We start from the raw sequence: 17,563 nt of genomic DNA, 5'->3' as shown, positions 1-17,563 counted from the left end.
TTCACCTAGAGTCTTTTACCTTTTCTTATCAATGAATCAACCCTCTTTTTTCTTTTTCTTTTAGACACATCCCAACCTAAAGTATAAGAGCCCACCTAGTCCTATCTAGTCCGGATAATGCGAACTAGAACATCATGAGACACTATCTCTGTCGTTACAAACTGATAAGCAGGTTTTTAGGCCTACTTATGTTTAATTCCCGTAAAACACAAACATGTCGATGCAGCTATAGGAGGTGTCAATCCAGTCCACTGTATTGCTAGCAATCAAGATGTGTACAGAAACAACTAAGTCAAGCCAGATTATAAAGATGGTGGGTTTCTAGTAACAATCTTAGGTCAGGATTCAAACAACAAAAATAAGAACTTTAAGAGCTCTACTCGATCATTGGGTCGAGTAGAACCAACATGTGACAAAATTAAGAACTAAAATGCAATCAACAGGGGATACAAATAACAGGTAAATAAAAGTGCAATCAACAGGGAATACAAATAAATCTAATAGAAGTCCTAAGGATGGATTCATTGATAAGGGCAACTCTAGGGTTTATCAGATGGCTAATAGGTGAAAGGTAGATACCCTTGACGATAGATTCAAAAACCGGGTCAATCCACTCTCGTGACAGAGACCCCCATAACTCTACCACTTCCTAATCTCAACTCTCGTTGATGAAACATAGCAGAGCAGAGTTTAAAAAACAATTTACCAAAGCCAATAAGCAGACAAGCCAATCTCTTGGTCGAGTTTACAGATCTCTGGAATTCGTAGATAAAACATCCATTTGAACGTCTTTTGGACGCTGGACGTCTATGATCGAATCTCCACATTAGCCAGCAAAAATCCCATAGGGGCCAAGCGAATCCAGAAGGGTATTACCCTAAACACTAACCACCTAACTAACCTAGAGATTACCCTAATCTAATCCATCCTCAAGAACCCTAATCACTACTCAAGCAACATTCTCAAGATCACAAACCCAAAAATTACTGAAATCATACCAAAATGTAGATCTAAATAAGCTAAACAACTTTACTTAAAGAACTAAATGCAAAAACGAAATAGATTAAGAGTATTTAAGGTTTTAAGATTCATAAACACAAAGAAAAACTGAAAGATAAAGCATAGATCCTTTGGACAAACCCCAAAGTGATCTATTTATAGTAAAATGTTGAACCCCTAGATTCACTAGAAGACAAGAGACTTGAGGCGGTTTGGGCGAATATTCGATCTTGGGAATCGAGTAAAGAGGGTACTGCAAAGTCTGTGCCTTTGTGTATATGCTCCGAGTGATCAATTGGTCGAGTAGATGCTTCATCCTCTCCTATCTGTATGCTCAGATGTCTGGTTGAGTGGGGAATGAGGAGGATCCGAAGACGCTTTGATAGCTCAACAAGTCTTGTAGAGATGGTCACCCGTGGTCGAGTAAATGGATCGAGTAGGAGGGGCGAGTAGATCAATCTGCTGCTTCATCTGAGGTTGCCTTGATCGAGTAAGAGGGTCGAGTAAACTGTAGCCTCCTCTGTAGCATCCTGGATCGAGTAAAGAGGTCGAGTGAATTGATGCCTCTTCTGTAGCAGCCTGGATTGAGTGAATGGATCGAGTAAAGTCCTTTTTAGCTCCTTCTACACCTGAAAACACACCAAAACATGCAATGCGAATGCAAGATGATCCTAGATGCCTAAGTATGCAAAATAAGCTAAAATGGTGCAAAATGATATGATACAATGAGCAAATGCAAAACTAAATGATGATAAACACACACCTAAAATGAGTAAAATACAGTGTTATCAACTCCCCCAAACTTATCTCTTGCTTGCCCTCAAGCAAACAAAAAAATCTTAAGTTGAAGGAGAGGTTTGAAGGTGGGGATTCAAGAACCGAAGCATGCATATAAAACGGGTAAGTTCAATGTCCAGGTAGCTAATTCTAGGTTGCAAGATGATTGACCCTTACTTAGAAACGTTAGCCATACTCGTCACAATGCAACCTAACAACTTGCCTTAATCTATTCAAGCATTCACATCAACCAATTCCCTTTAACATTCATTAAGCACGAATAGTGGATCAAGCAATGCAATGGTTATGAACTCACTTGGTTTCGGCTTAGGCTAAGAGACAAAAATGGTCCCTCTAATGGTTTAGTCGAGTAACAGGGGACTCTCAGAGAAAAGATTGAGCTTCAGTAGAATGCTAAAGGTAAAAGCCAATGGATACATACAAGAACAGACTCCCATCTACCCAATGATATAGTATGATAGCTCAGAAAATGATCCCAGTCCCATAGATGTCCTAACTCTACCCTTTTTCTCATTCTTCTCTCTTTTTGGTTCAAGTTCTAAGGGGTTCTCTTTGAATCAATTTAAGAGTCTAGCGGGTTTGGTTTTATACTTTGACAAACTTAAGGCTTTTCTTCTAATCTTAGCACATAGGGCGATTTACCCTTTTCTTTGAATCACTATGCCTAACTTCTTTGAATTCCAAACCCTTTACTAGACTTAACACTTTTGTATCCCCCTTAGAACTCTAAACTCTTACTCTTTTTTTTCCTTTTCTTTTCATTCTCATTCTCATTCTCATTCAATCCATACACAATCCCAATCCCAAATACAAGTCTCCACCTAGTCCTAGCTAACCCAAAGAGCGTGGGCTAGGTCTACATGAAAGACTGCTCTTGTCGGCTCATACCTAACAAGTTATACCAAGCTCAATCGAAAAAGACCTCACAATCACACAAATGATCTTTGGCTTGAAATAAGGCTAGGCTAAGGGTATGGGAAACTGCTCTAAAAATATGATAATAGGTTTTTAGTCAATTATCCCAAAACACCAATCATGTCGTTGTAGTATTTTAGGTTGTCAATCCAAATGGGTGTGATGCTAACAATCAAGATGTGATCAGAAGTCACTAAGTCAAGCCAAGTAATAACATGTTTTGGTGTGTTCTAGCAGTCCTAAGTGAACATGCAGAAAACAGAAAATCAAACAGAAATAGTAAAACACTCGACCAACACAGACCAACACAGCTCTTTGTAGAGCACTGGGTGTGATCGAGTGACAGGTCGAGTAACACACAGAAAATAAAACACAGATACTCGACTGCACAGTCTGTTGCCAGACAACTGGGTGGTCGAGTATGAGGTCGAGTAACAAGAAAGAATTGTAGAAATTAAGCGACAGATAACAAGATGCAGTAAACAACAGTAGAGTAAACAAAGAATTCAATCAGATAAAGAATTCCCGAGGATGGGGTAATTGAGTAGTTTCGTTTTCTCAGTTTACAGGTGATTGACATGCTCAATAAATTAACCCTAGACAACAAGTTCATTAACCAAATCTAAGTGTCACCGCAACAGAGACTCTCAAGTTAACCTAGTCCTAGACTCAATCACCATTGACGAGAGCTAACCTAACAGGCATTACGAATCAACAAGTTAAAACCAAAACGCTCCCTGCAACCAATACCTTAGTACACGGTCACGAATCTCTGGAATTAGTGGTTCAGACATTTCATCGAACACTTTTTGGGCGCAGAAATGTCTGGGCTCAAATTCCAGTTGATCAGAAAGCAATAGGCATTAAGAACAACTAATCCAGAAGGGATCTATCAATCAATACTCAATCACCTAGCATACTGAGAATTCTACACTACTCTAACCCATCCTCAGAAATCTATTCACTACTCAGACATCATAAACGAAAGCATAAACGTTGAACAAGTTGAAAACATGATAACAACAGTGTACAGGATGATAACAGAATGAACAACAGTAACCGAAATCAAGAACAAAAGCTGAATACTGAATACTGAATAGATAAAGAGAAATCTGGATTACAAAAGGTCTAGAACACAAGGTCTGCGGAAATAAAACTAGATAAAAAACTTCTCTGCGAAAATGTGAAGTACATGCTACTTATAGCCAAATATTACGAAACCCTAATACTTAAAACGACGAAGTATTGGGACGGATTAAGAACTGTACTCGACCCATGTGGTCGAGTGGGAGGTCGAGTGAATAGCTGGAGTCTTCTTTTCTTCCTTGTGCTCGAGTGTCTGGTTGAGTGCGGAATGAAGAAGGCCCTGAAGCTTGCCATCGAGTATGCAGTCGAGTGGTGGTGATGGTGATACTCGACTTCCAGGTAGAGTGACGAGGTCGAGTAGTGGTCTGGCAATGAATGTGAAGACACTCGACCTCGGGGTCGAGTGATGCGATCGAGTGGTGGTCAGGTGATGGGATGAAGACGCTCGACCTCGGGGTCGAGTGATGTGGTAAAGTAGTGATGTCCTCCACTCGACCAGGGGGTCGAGTGATCAGTTGAGATCTTGAAGCTCCTATCCTAAACATGTAAAGAGATCCTTTGGTTGCATAAACTAGGTGAAATTCCCTTAATGTCGGATAATGAATAACCAATCGCTCTCCTATACTTTCTAAGCTCAGATAATAGTAGGTTCACTTCATCACTATTTAACTCGGCATTAATGATCACAGGGTAAGTAGAGTTTGGACCAAGGAATGCGTACCTTAGACCTTTAGGAAGTGGTTTGAGATCAACCTTCGGTGCCTTAAGTTCAGACCAGTCATCTGAAGTTGGAATGATCGGCTCCCCAGATTCGTTGGCAGACAAGGTCGAGTGGCTGGTCGAGTATGTCCTCGAGAGTGCAGGTTGAACTCGAGTTGACCCTTCTTCGCTCATTACCATTACCTCTGTTGCTGGTTCATTCAATTCCTCAAAGGGTTCTGATTCTTCCATCGCTTTATTGGAGTCTAACAGCTTTTGGTATCCAAATGTTTCCAAATGCAGAAACCCATCTTCACCACTTTTGGTTAAAGCACTGTTAAGATGATCTTCTTCCGCCAGCTCTTCCAGTAATTCATCGGCTAACTGATCCATTTCTTTGATCCAAAAGAGTTGCCCTTCTATGGTAGGCTTCTTCATCGCGTCTTTGACATCAAAGGTCATCCTAAAGTCTTTGCCAAGGCTTAGATCAATCTTCCCTTTCTTGACATCAATCATAGCTCCTGCAGTGGCTAAGAAAGGTCTCCCTAGAATCAAAGGGTCCTTGGGCTCTTCATCCATCTCCAGGACTACAAAGTCAGTTGGTATCTCCACAGCACCGATCGTGATTCCGAAGTTTTTGAGCAAACCATGAGGGATCCTTACTGATCTGTCAGCTAGGATGAGGGATATATTGGAGGACTTGTATTGAGTGAACCCCAATCTTTTGGCAACAGAGAGCGCCATGAGACTGACTGATGCTCCTAAATCGCATAGGCATCTATTGAAAGCCAATGGACCTAAAGAGCATGGTAGAGTGAATGAACCAGGATCACTAAGCTTCTTAGGAATGATCTTCTTCTGTATGATAGCACTGCATCCATGACTCAATACCACCATCCCTTGCACTTCTTGAATTCTCTCCACGATCAAGTCTTTCAGAAACTTGTGAGAGTCTGGGATTAGCGCTAGAGCGTCAACAAGAGGTATCCGCAACTCAACCTCCTTAATATTCTTGGCAAACATAGCTCTATATTTATCTGCCAAAGCTTTCTTGTGACGGCCAGGAAATGGAAGCTCTGGTTTGTAGGGAGGAGGGACAAAGACCTTTTCTTTGTTTTTGACAGTAATTGGTTTTGGAGCAGTTGCTGATGCTGCTGGGAAGATAGGTCGAGTTGTTGGTCGAGTAACGTTGTCGAGTGGCAGATCGAGTGGTTGCTCGAGTGACAGGTCGAGTGGTTGCTCGAGTGACTGGTCGAGTGGTTGCTCGTGTGGTTTGTCAGCTTGATCTTTCTCGAGACTTAAATCCTCCCCATCTTGATCTTCACTGTCCTCAGTGACCGTCTTTGGTTCCTCCCTAGTTGGAAGTGCTTTTCCACTACGCAGTGTGATAGCATGAGCATATTCTTTTGGATTCTACTGTTTTGCCTGGTAGTTGGCTTGTCTGTTTTGGAGCTAAAGAAGATGCAGAATGTCCCTCTAAGTATCGGACTTTGGTATTCAGTGTTTCCATCTTGACATTGAGATCATTGTAGCTACAGTCCAGCTTGTTATGTAACTCAGATATCTTCTTTGCCATCTCCATGGAGCCAGAGGCTTGCCCGTGAAGCAGCTGTTGTAGCATTTGTTTCATATCAGCCTCAGGAGCAGCATGACCTTGGTTTTGCTGATGTGCAAACCCAGGTGGTGGTGGCGGCTGGTAGTTCCCCTGAAATTGCTGCTTAGGAACGAAACCTTGATTGTAGGGAACAAAAGGTTTGTTCTGAACTTGTTGTTGCTGTGGAGGATACACTTGATCCTGAGGATTAGCAATGTTGGTGCTGCGGTAGGAGAGGTTGGGGTTGTTGGTTTTGAAGTTGTTATACCCTTTGTAGCCACTCTGGTTGTTGTTGATGTAGCTAACTTCTTCCAACTGGTTACCCTCTCCATCTTGGACTTGAAACTGCTCGTCATCAACAAGGAAGTGCACATGCTTCTGCTGGTTAAGAAGAATCCTGTCCAGCTTGTCATTCAGCGCTTTGATCTCCTTCCTGTGTTTGTCATCAGAGTCAGCTGTGTCTCTGACGGTCCTATCGCAGTCCTCGTTGTAATTGCCATCTGATTGAGCAAGGTTATCAACCAATTCCCAGCCTTCTTCAACATCTTTGTTCTGGAAATTTCCATTGCTGGCGGTATCCAGAAGCATTCTGATGCGTGGTAGGACTCCTCTGTAAAGAGTGCTGAGCATAGAGGCTTTAGTAAAGCCATGATGAGGGCATTGGTTGGTGTAACCCTTGAAACGCTCCCATGCTTCACAGAAGCTTTCACCAGTCTTCTGTGAGAAACCAGAAATTTCATTTCTGAGTCTTGCAGTTCTGGCATTGGAGAAGAACTTTGATAGAAAAGCCTTCTTACAATCATCCCAGGTGATGATTGAGTCATGGGGCAGATTCTTCTCCCAGATGTGTGCTTTGTCGCCTAAGGAGAAAGGAAACAAACGGAGCTTGAATCCATCTGCACTAACACCATTGATTTTTGTTAGGTTGCAGAGCCTATCGAATTCATCAAGGTGGTCAAGTGGATCCTCCATTGGCAGACCATAGAATTTGTTCCCCTGAATCATCGAGATGAGACCACTCTTAATCTCGAAGTTGTTGTTCTGGATAGCAGGAGGTGCAATTCCTTCTCTCTGACGGTGATCACGTGGTGCATCTCCAGCACCAATGTTAGCTGGGCCATTTTGTTGATTCTGTTCGTCAGCCATTTCGAGTGGTTGCTGAGGTACAAGGTTGATTGTGTTTCTCCTTTCTCTGAGTTCGCGAGCTATGCGATCGATGTTATCGTTGAAAAGGAGGTTCTGATTGCCTGTTGATCGAGTTCGCATACAGCAGAGGTGTACCTGGATCAAGAAGACAACAAGAAAAACACATAGTTAGTAATCGAAAAAGAAAATTGAAAAAAAAAACTTGATCTAAGCAAGTTTGAAATCTCAAATGTAACAAACAAACACCCAATTGGCAACGGCGCCAAATTGATAATAGGTTTTTAGTCAATTATCCTAAAACACCAATCATGTCGTTGTAGTATTTTAGGTTGTCAATCCAAATGGGTGTGATGCTAACAATCAAGATGTGATCAAAAGTCACTAAGTCAAGCCAAGCAATAACATGTTTTGGTGTGTTCTAGCAGTCCTAAGTGAACATGCAGAAAACAGAAAATCAAACAGAAACAGTAAAACACTCGACCAACACAGCTCTTTGCAGAGCACTGGGTGTGGTCGAGTGACAGGTCGAGTAACAGACAGAAAATAAAACACAGATACTCGACTGCACAGTCTGTTGCCAGACAACTGGGTGGTGGAGTACGAGGTCGAGTAACAAGAAATAACTGCAGAAATTAAGCGACAGATAACAAGATGCAGTAAACAATAGTGGAGTAAACACAGAATTCAATTAGATAAAGAATTCCCGAGGATGGGGTAATTGAGTAGTTTCGTTTCCTCAGTTTACAGGTGATTGACATGCTCAATAAATTATCCCTAGACAACAAGTTCATTAACCAAATCTAAGTGCCACCGCAACAGAGACCCTCAAGTTAACCTAGTCCAAGACTCAATCACCATTGACGAGAGCTAACCTAACATGCATTACGAATCAACAAGTTAAAGCCAAAACGCTCCCTGCAACCAATACCTTGGTACAGGGCCACAAATCTCTGGAATTAGTGGTTCAGACATTTCATCGAACACCTTTTGGGCGCGGAAATGTCTGGGCTCAAATTCCAGTTGATCAGGAAGCAATAGGCATTAAGAACAACTAATCCAGAAGGGATCTATCAATCAATACTCAATCACCTAGCATACTGAGAATTCTACACTACTCTAACCCATCCTCAGAAACCTATTCACTACTCAGACATCATAACAGAAAGCATAAATGTTGAACAAGTTGAAAACATGATAACAACAGTGTAACAGCAGGATGATAACAGAATGAACAATAGTAAACAAAATCAAGAAGAAAAGCTGAATACTGAATACTGAATAGATAAAGAGAAATCCGGATTACAAAAGGTCTAGAACACAATGTCTGCGGAAATAAAACTAGATAAAAAACTTCTCTGCAAAAATGTGAAGTACATGCTACTTATAGCCAAATATTCTGAAACCCTAATACTTAAAACGACAAAGTATTGGGACGGATTAAGAACTGTACTCGACCCATGTGGTCGAGTGGGAGGTCGAGTGAATAGCTGGAGTCTTCTTTTCTTCCTTGTGCTCGAGTGTCTGGTTGAGTGCGGAATGAAGAAGGCTCTGAAGCTTGTCATCGAGTATGTAGTCGAGTGGTGGTGATGGTGATACTCGACTTCCAGGTAGAGTGACGAGGTCGAGTAGTGGTCTGGCAATGAAGGTGAAGACACTCGACCTCGGGGTCGAGTGATGCCATCGAGTGGTGGTCAGGTGATGGGATGAAGACGTGATGTCCTCCACTCGACCAGGGGGTCGAGTGATCTGTTGAGATCTTGAAGCTCCTACTCGACCTCTGGGTCAAGTGGTTTGACATGATCAGGCCCGCTTCTTCCAGATAGCTCGTCAACAGCTCCAAATCACCTGAAATCAACGCAAATATGCAACATGCATGCAAATCTATCCTAAACATATAAAGTGATGATAAATGATGAGAAATGGTATAAAACAGTGATGATATGATGCTAAAGTGATGACAAATGGATGCTCAAAACATGCAAAATACACACTTATCAAAATGCGAGACAGCTACTTGGATTAATAGAGGGTGGTGAAGTGAATAAGATAATCCAAGTCTGTATATGGTAGCCATGAGTTCACAAACAATGCATAGACATGATAATTGCAAATTCAGTTTAGGTTCTAATAGATAGGGATTGGCATCACATAAGCAAGTTTCGAATCAAAATAGTATAGTCAAGTTACAAATTCAAAGCGGGGTGCGGTCTTACTTCAGAGATACAATCGGTTATGCAACAGAGAACTAACAACCTGTGCGTTGAACTTACTTTATTGAATCAAAATATGCTTATCGGTTTGAAATCATCATTATCCCCTATGCAAATGAGCAATTCTAAATGCAAGCACTCTATATACAATCCTAAAATGATAAGCAATCTTCATGACACTCTGTTTTTGATGAAATCATTTTCTGAAAAATTTTCAAATTGGTATGGTTTTTCTATGCCTTAGATGATGCAAAATTTGAAATAAGAAAAGAGAACACAATGTTAAACATGTCTTGAACACTTCCCAAACTTAAATTACAAAGTCCCTTGGGTAATAAAAATCTGAGAAAGAATTCAAGACTAAAACAAAAAACACACAAGAAAAATAAAAATGCTAATGGTATGTACAATGAGTGAGGTTGTGTTACCTCAGTGATCAGGTGAAGTAGATGGAGACATAGTCGTTCATACTCTCTTGGGTATAGGCAGGGGCTGAAGTTGAGGCGGGAGGGTTTTGCTCGTTCTGCCCAGTCGAGCGTGTGGAAGCTCGTCTCTACCTACTCCTTGGCTCTCACAGCTCGAAGATAACTTCGCGAGGCTCAAAAGATGAAGCTCGGGGTTGATCGATCCTTTCAGCTCTCCTTGCAGCTGAGCTTGTTGAACCGTTTCTTCTTACTTCGGGGTTGGGAGACGATGGCCTTGGCTTGCTCTGGAAGTCCTTGAGTTGAACAGCCATACTCTTGAGCGATTTCTTCATTGTTCTCATCTTCTTCTTGAAACCCTTCATTGTCTTGGTGTGAAGGTTCCCAAGCTCTTCAAGTACACCGAGCTTCTTGTGAAGTTCAGCAATCTCATCTCCTCCTTGATCATCACCTTCTTCATAATGAGCTTGCTCTTGTTCGCTGGTCCCATGCTCCAGTTGATAAATATGTTGCTCAAACTCGATTTGCTCCTCATAATCGGCTTGAGTGAAGTACTCGTCTTGCTCATAGTCGGCTGGACTATATTCACGAGCCCCTACAATGTCGATGTTCAAGGCAAAGGGAGATGGCATGAAATTGATGTTGGGCTTTGTCTTCACCGAAGTCTGGTTCTCGCATGGTAGGGGCAACAGAGAAGGTCCAAGCTCCGTATGGTTGAACTTGAAGAGGTAGCGATCCGCTGGAGTTGTTTTCTCAAGAAAATCCTTCCCCTTGAGGTAGTCGAGGTCAATGAACTTAGGCAACACGTCAGGGGTTCCGAATTCCATACCCACAGCTCCTAGTATTGGCGTTAAGAGACCACCAACACAAAGACTCCCGCGAATTCCCGAGCGATGGATGGTTGCAGCATACTCCATGTAGCTCAAAAGGTGATCCAAGAGAACAACACTCAATGAAGTGTCCGCTCTATCACCATCCATCTTCCTCCCATCTTTTGTCTCCCTCAAAATGAAGACCAAAGATTGGTCTATCATGCATAGCTCCTCTTCACTAACAGATCCGGTGACCTTCTTCGGAAAGAGGGTGTTGGCGATGCATTGGTGGAGGTATCTAATCACGGGATTTCGGATTGAAGAACTCTTGCTCTTGGTTGGCGAGAAGGGCTTCGGACCGACGATTGTCTTCCAAAGAGATTTCAGCTCTTCTTGATCATAGTCTTGGCGGATTCCTTCTCCACTTGGGAACCCGAAAATGGTATTAAGATGGCAAATATCAAGAGTATACTCGACATCCCTAACTTTGAAAGTTATGTACCCAAGACCTCCTCTCTCTTCTTTCTCTGAATCATCAACACAGAAATGAACCTTGAGGTTGCAAGGAGTTGGCAGCTCTCCTCTTTATATCCCCCACATTGGCAGCTCATGAATGTTGCAAGATTTGCCAATTCCATCAAGTATTCCACATCACCACAAATACCTCGCTCTTGCATCGTTCCCTTATGAGGGTAACTAGTTCCCTCAAACTTCAACTCTTTCAAATATTGATAGTACTCGCTCGGGGTTGGCTCTCTCTTCCTCCTTGGCCGGTTTCTTCTCCCAACAGGGGTTGGTGTATCATCCCCGATGATCTCAACCTTTTCTTCAGAAACCGTTTCTTCAAAAGGTGCCTCTTCATGGTGTTCTTCTTCAGCTTCAACGACCCTCTTTCCTCGAGCTACTTCTTCTCTGTGCATGGTTGAGCGGCTTGAGCTTCCACCTTGAATCAAGCTTGATCTTTGAGCACGGCGAGCTTGGCGAATTTGGCGTTCAGTCATGCCACTCATGTCAAACGCCTCAACTTCTTCATGATCAACAGAGGATCTTCTTGCCCGAGATAAACTCTTCCTTGTTGAATCCATGAAGATTGGTGGTGAGTTTCAACAAAGCAATTAAAAACAACTCCCAAAGAGGTATCAAAGGAGAAGGGAATCGGTTTCTTTGGTGATGAAATTTTGAGTTTGAAACTGATTGAATGCTTGAGGATGGACTTTGGAGAGTTCGAGTAACTTTGGTGAAGTATTGTTGAAGGGGAACAGATTCTTAAAGAGTGATAGGGAGCGTTTTAGGGGAAGGGTTTGGAATGAAGACTTCAATGTGAGGGGTTGCGAAAACGAGATGATGAAAGAGAGAGTTTCAATGAGGGTTTGTCGAAATCAATGGGTAGAGGAGATTGGTCTTTGGTTTGCTTTGGAAGAGATAGAAAAGTTGATTGGAAATGGTGAGGGGTATGGGTAATAGCTTTGGGGGGGGGGGCAAGGGGGTCACGGAATTATGCTTTCGTTTCAAAATAATGAGAGCTCGAGTAAAGAATCGAGCATCTTCTTGAGTTGCGCAAAATTCGATCCAACGGCTAGGAGAGCTCCTTTTTCTTGTCTACTCGATCAATTGGACCAAAGTAAACTTCAGGAATTCACTCGATCAAACGGTGGTGATGCTTTTTCCATTTGGTCATTCAAATCAACGGCTCAAAACGCTCCTCCTCATTCTACTCGATCAACGGTTGAGATTTTTCTTGACTTGGTTTGAATTTACTCGACCGTTGACTCCCTTAGGGTCACTAAAACAAACCTGAAACACTTAAACAAAAACTTCAAAAATAACAAGAAAAATAGAAAATTATATACATGGATAGACATGGGATTTCCTTCCAAGTGAGCTTGTTTTAAGTCACTAAGCTTGACTCTTACAGTCAGAAAAGAGGTTGAAGAGAGGAACAGAGAAGTCTTCATCTTTAGTGGTTGAATTTTTAGTGTTTGAATCATACTTTGCATCCTTTCTTGAGATATGGTAGGATGAGTACTCATTTGATTTTTCTTCAAAATAAGCTTCTTTTTGACAAGCAAAGTAGTCTTCTTCTTCTGAACCAGGCTCTTTTGACCAATCCTCAAATTCAAAACTGGGGTAGCCTTTAACCATTTCTTTAAGTTCCAAGATTGCATGGTTCAGTTCGTCCATCTTGTAAGTTAGCTCCCCAATGGTATCCTCTTGAGCTTTGTATCCAACTCAGAGCTCCAGAAGTTCTTCAGCAACAGAATCATGAATCAAGTGTTCTTTTTCAGCAGAGGGGTTGGTGGGCTGTTTAGGCACTCCTGGAGAATAAGTCGAAATAGTGATTTCCTCCTCACTCAACAACTTGCTCTCTAGGTTTCTTTCCTCTAAGTGAACTCCTTTCTGATCTTCTTGTGCAAACCATTCTGTTGTGAAATTTTCGTCCTCCTTGATAGCTAGTGCAGTTTCCATCTTCTCTGGATCAATACCATTTGAAAATTTTTGAACTCTTTTTTCAAACATCCATAGTTGTTCTTTCATCTTCATCACCCTTGAAGACAATCCTTCTATGACTCTGCTTTGCCATTTAAATTTTTTTCTCATCTCATACCAGTCATCTTCTTTGGGATCTTTAGTCTGAGCTAGCCTTTCTGTTGTTTCTTCTTGTGGTCAAAAGTCCTTTGAGAAGTATAGTTGACTTTTGGTGAGGTTTCAACTTCTGTTTCTTCATCAACATCCATGCTTTGAATCCCAAAATTCTGAACTCCTGAAGCTTCTCTGATGTCAAACTTCATCTTGATGCCTTTTTCAAGGTTCAGATTAATTTTTCCATTCCTGACATCTATGACTGCTCCAGCTGAAGCTAAGAATGGTCTGCCTAGGATCAGGGGATCCTTGCCTTCCTCATCTACGTCTAATACCACAAAATCTATAGGTATCTCAACATTTTGAATCTTGACAGGCAGATTCTCTATTAGACCATGAGGATGTGCAACAGAACCATTAGCGAAAAGTAAAGCTAGGTTGCAGAACTTGTATTCCATTATCCCTAGCCTTTTAGCTGTAGAGAGAGGCATAAGGCTAACTGATTCTCCCAAATCACAAAGGCACCTATTGAATGTCAATGGTCCTAGAGAGCATGGCAGAGTGAATGAACCGGGATCATCAAGCTTTTCTTGGATGAATTTCTTCTTGTATGCTTCTTGAGTGGAGGCACTGCTAATCATCTCTTGATTCTGATCATTCTTGAGTTTTTTAATTTTGAACTTTTTTCCAGAATGTTAAGTATTCGACAAAGGTGTGTGCTCTATGGTCCAGATGAATTTCTGGGTGGCAGGTGTTGCAATTTGAATTGAATCCCCCCCCCCCCTTCTTGAATCATATTGTCCTCAGTATTGAGAGTCTAATGACTTGGTGGAGACTCATCTTCTTGGTGGATGGTGATAGCATTGGCAGTAGCATAGTCCTTAGGATTTTGGACTGCTTTCCCTGGAAGTTGTTGAGGATGCTTCGGAGCAGAGGTTGATGCAAATTGATTCTCCACATACTTGATTTTTGAATTCTGAGCTTCGAACTTGACATTTAGATCGTTGTAAGACCAATCGATCTTGTTGTGTAATTCAGCTATCTTGTTGTGTAATTCAGCTATCTTCTTGTCAAAAGCCATAGCGCGAGTAGCTTGTCCTTGAATGATTTGTTGAATGAGTTGCTTAATGTCAGGATCTTGAGCTGCTAGGGCTGGTTGTGGTTGTTGAGTGAACCCTGGTGGTGAATTCTGCTGTTGGTAGCCTCCATTAAACTGTTGTTTAGGGACATAACCTTGGTTGTACTGAACAAAAGGCTTGGACTGATTCTGTTGTGGTGGATACACTTTATCCTGAGGGTTGGCTACATTAGTGCTTCTGTAAGAGAGGTTTGGGTTGGGCTTGTAGTTGTTGTACCCCTTGTTGAACCCTCGTTGGTTTTGAATGTAGCACATATCTTCAGTTTCATCATTCCCCCCTTCTTGCATTTGGAAGTGCTCTTCATCAGTGATGTAGTGTATCTATTTCTTCTGAGCCAGCAACAACTTGTCTAACTTTTCATTCAGAGCTTTGATATCCTTGCTCTGTTTATCCTCACTGCCTCCAGTTCCTCTCACTGAGCGATCATAGTCTTCATTGTAGCACCCATCAGATTGTGCTAGATTTTCGACCAACTCCCATCCTTCTTCTACATCCTTGTTCAGGAAGTTTCCATTAGAGGGGGTGTCAAGTAACATTCTGATCTTTGGTAAAGCTCCTCTATAGAGTGTGCTCAATAATGAAGCCTTCTTGAAACCGTGATGGGGGCACTGAGTGGTGTAGCTTTTAAACCTCTCCCAAGCTTCACAGAAAGTTTCATTGTTTTTCTGGTTGAAACCTGAGATCTCGTTCCTCAATCTAGCGGTGCGAACGTTAGAGAAGAACTTCGCAAGAAAAACTTTCTTACAATCATCCCATGAGTTGATGAAGTCTGGGGGCAGAGTCTTCTCCCAGTGGTGCCTTGTCTCCCAAAGAGAAGAGAAATAGTCTGAGCTTAAACATATCTTCAGTGACACCATTGATCTTGGTAAGGCCACAGAGCCTATCAAAGCTGTCAAGATGGTCCAGGGGATCTTCCATAGGTAGACCATGAAACTTGTTTCCTTGGATCTTTGAGATGAGACCACTCTTGATCTCAAAGTTGTTGTTCTGAACTGGTGGTGGCACTATCCCTTGTCTTTGGTGATGATTCCTTGGGGCATCACCAACACCAATGTTTAATGGTTGATCATCATTAGGTTGGTCTTGAACATCAACTGGTCTGTTCTGTTGACCCATAGCAGCTGGTCTTTTCTGATCACAGGCTGCCTTTGCTTTGGTTTCTTGTAACTCACGAGTTATTCTGTCAATTCTGTCTCTGAATGGTAGTAGGTGTGCAGAACCTTTGGATCGAGTTTGCATGCACAAAGATTAGTACCTACACCACAAAAACAAGCAGACGAAAAGATGAGTTAGTAACTTGATAAATGGAAAAGAACTTGATCTTAAAAGTTTCTGATATCTTGAATGTAACAATGCAACAATGAATTGGCAACATCGCCAAATTAATAAGCAGGTTTTTAGGCCTACTTATGTTGAATGTGTGATTCAGTTCAATTTCCCTAAAACAAAAATATGTCGATGCAGCTATAGGGGGTGTCAATCCAGTCCACTGTATTGCTAGCAATCAAGATGTGTACAGAAACAACTAAGTCTAGCCAGATTATAATGATGGTGGGTTTTTGGTAACAATCCTAGGTCAGGATTCAAACAACAAAAATAAGAACTTTAAGAGCCCTACTCGATCATTGGGTCGAGTAGAACTAACAAGTGACAAAATTAAGAACTAAAATGCAATCAACAAGGAATACAAATAGGGGATATAAATAACAGGTAAATAAAAGTGCAATCAACAGGGAATACAAATAAATCTAATAGAAGTCCTAAGGATGGATTCATTGATAAAGGCAACTCTAGGGTTCATCAGATGGCTAAAAGGTGAAAGGTAGATACCCTTGACGATAGATACAAAAATCGGGTCAATCCACTCTCGTGACAGAGACCCCCTAACTCTACCACTTCCTAATCTCAACACTCGTTGATGAAACATAACAGAGCAGAGTTTAAGAAACAATCTACCAAAGCCAATAAGCATACAAGCCAATCTCTTGGTCGAGTCTACAGATCTCTGGAATTCGTAAATCAGATATCCATTTGAACCTCTTTTGGATGCTGGACGTCTATGATCGAATCTCCACATTAGCCAGCGAAAATCGCATAGGGGCCAAGCGAATCCAGAAGGGTATTACCCTAAACACTAACCACCTAACTAACCTAGAAATTACCCTAATCTAATCCATCCTCAAGAACCCTAATCACTACTCAAGCAACATTCTCAAGAACACAAACCCATAAATTACTGAAATCATACCAAAATGTAGATCTAAACTAGCTATACAACTTTACTTAAAGAACTAAATGCAAAAACGAAATAGATTAAGAGTAATTAAGGTTTTAAGATTCATAAACACAAAGAAAAACTGAAAGATAAAGCATAGATCCTTTGGACAAACCCCAAAGTGATCTATTTATAGTAAAATGTTGAAACCCTAGATTCACTAGAAGACAAGAGATTTGAGGCGGTTTGGGCGAATACTCGATCTTGGGGATCGAGTAAAGAGGGTGCTACAAAATCTGTGCCTTTGTGTCTATGCTCGGAGTGATCAATTGGTCGAGTAGATGCTTCATCCTCTCATATCCGTATGCTCAAATGTCTGGTTGAGTGGGGAATGAGGAGGATCCGAAGACGCTTTGATAGCTCAACAAGTCTTGTAGAGATGGTCACCCTTGGTCGAGTAAATGGATCGAGTAGTAGATCGAGTAGGAGGGGCGAGTAGATCAGTTTGCTGCTCCATCTGAGGTTGCCTTGATCGAGTAAGAGGGTCGAGTAAACTGCAGCCTCCTCTGTAGCATCCTTGATCGAGTACAGAGGTCGAGTGAATTGATGCCTCTTCTGTAGCTGCCTGGATCGAGTGAATGAATTGAGTAGAGTCCTTTTTAGCTCCTTCTGCACCTGAAAACACACCAAAACATGCAATGCGAATGCAAGATGATCCTAGATGCCTAAGTATGCAAAATAAGCTAAAATGGTGCAAAATGATATGATATAATGAGCAAATGCAAAACTAAATGATGATAAACACACACCTAAAATGAGTAAAATACAGTGTTATCACGAACCTAATACTTTCTACCAAGCTTAATCGGAATAAGACCTCATAAACACTCACAAGTGGTATAGGGCTTGAAAGAAAATTTAGGTTTGGGTTCGAGTTAACTGCTCTAA

The 17,563-nt window shown here is 41.6% G+C and overlaps 3 pseudogenes across 3 annotated transcripts; all 3 read right to left on the bottom strand.

Moving 5' to 3' along the window:
- Positions 1–4,335: 4,335 nt before the first annotated feature.
- AT4G07640 lies at positions 4,336–7,357 on the bottom strand (annotated as a pseudogene; the record flags this gene model as incomplete). The annotated part of the gene is made up of 1 exon: positions 4,336–7,357.
- Positions 7,358–8,795: 1,438 nt separating this feature from the next.
- Positions 8,796–11,601, bottom strand: AT4G07630 (annotated as a pseudogene; the record flags this gene model as incomplete). Its single annotated transcript has 1 exon — positions 8,796–11,601.
- An 834-nt stretch (positions 11,602–12,435) lies between these two features.
- AT4G07620 lies at positions 12,436–15,606 on the bottom strand (annotated as a pseudogene; the record flags this gene model as incomplete). Its single annotated transcript has 1 exon — positions 12,436–15,606.
- Between the last annotated feature and the right edge of the window lie 1,957 nt (positions 15,607–17,563).

This window comes from Arabidopsis thaliana, chromosome 4, assembly GCF_000001735.4.
Source record: "Arabidopsis thaliana chromosome 4, partial sequence".
Lineage (NCBI taxonomy): Eukaryota > Viridiplantae > Streptophyta > Magnoliopsida > Brassicales > Brassicaceae > Arabidopsis > Arabidopsis thaliana.
The sequence above is the reverse complement of the archived record's forward strand: the minus strand, read 5'-3'. Positions and strand labels throughout refer to the sequence as shown.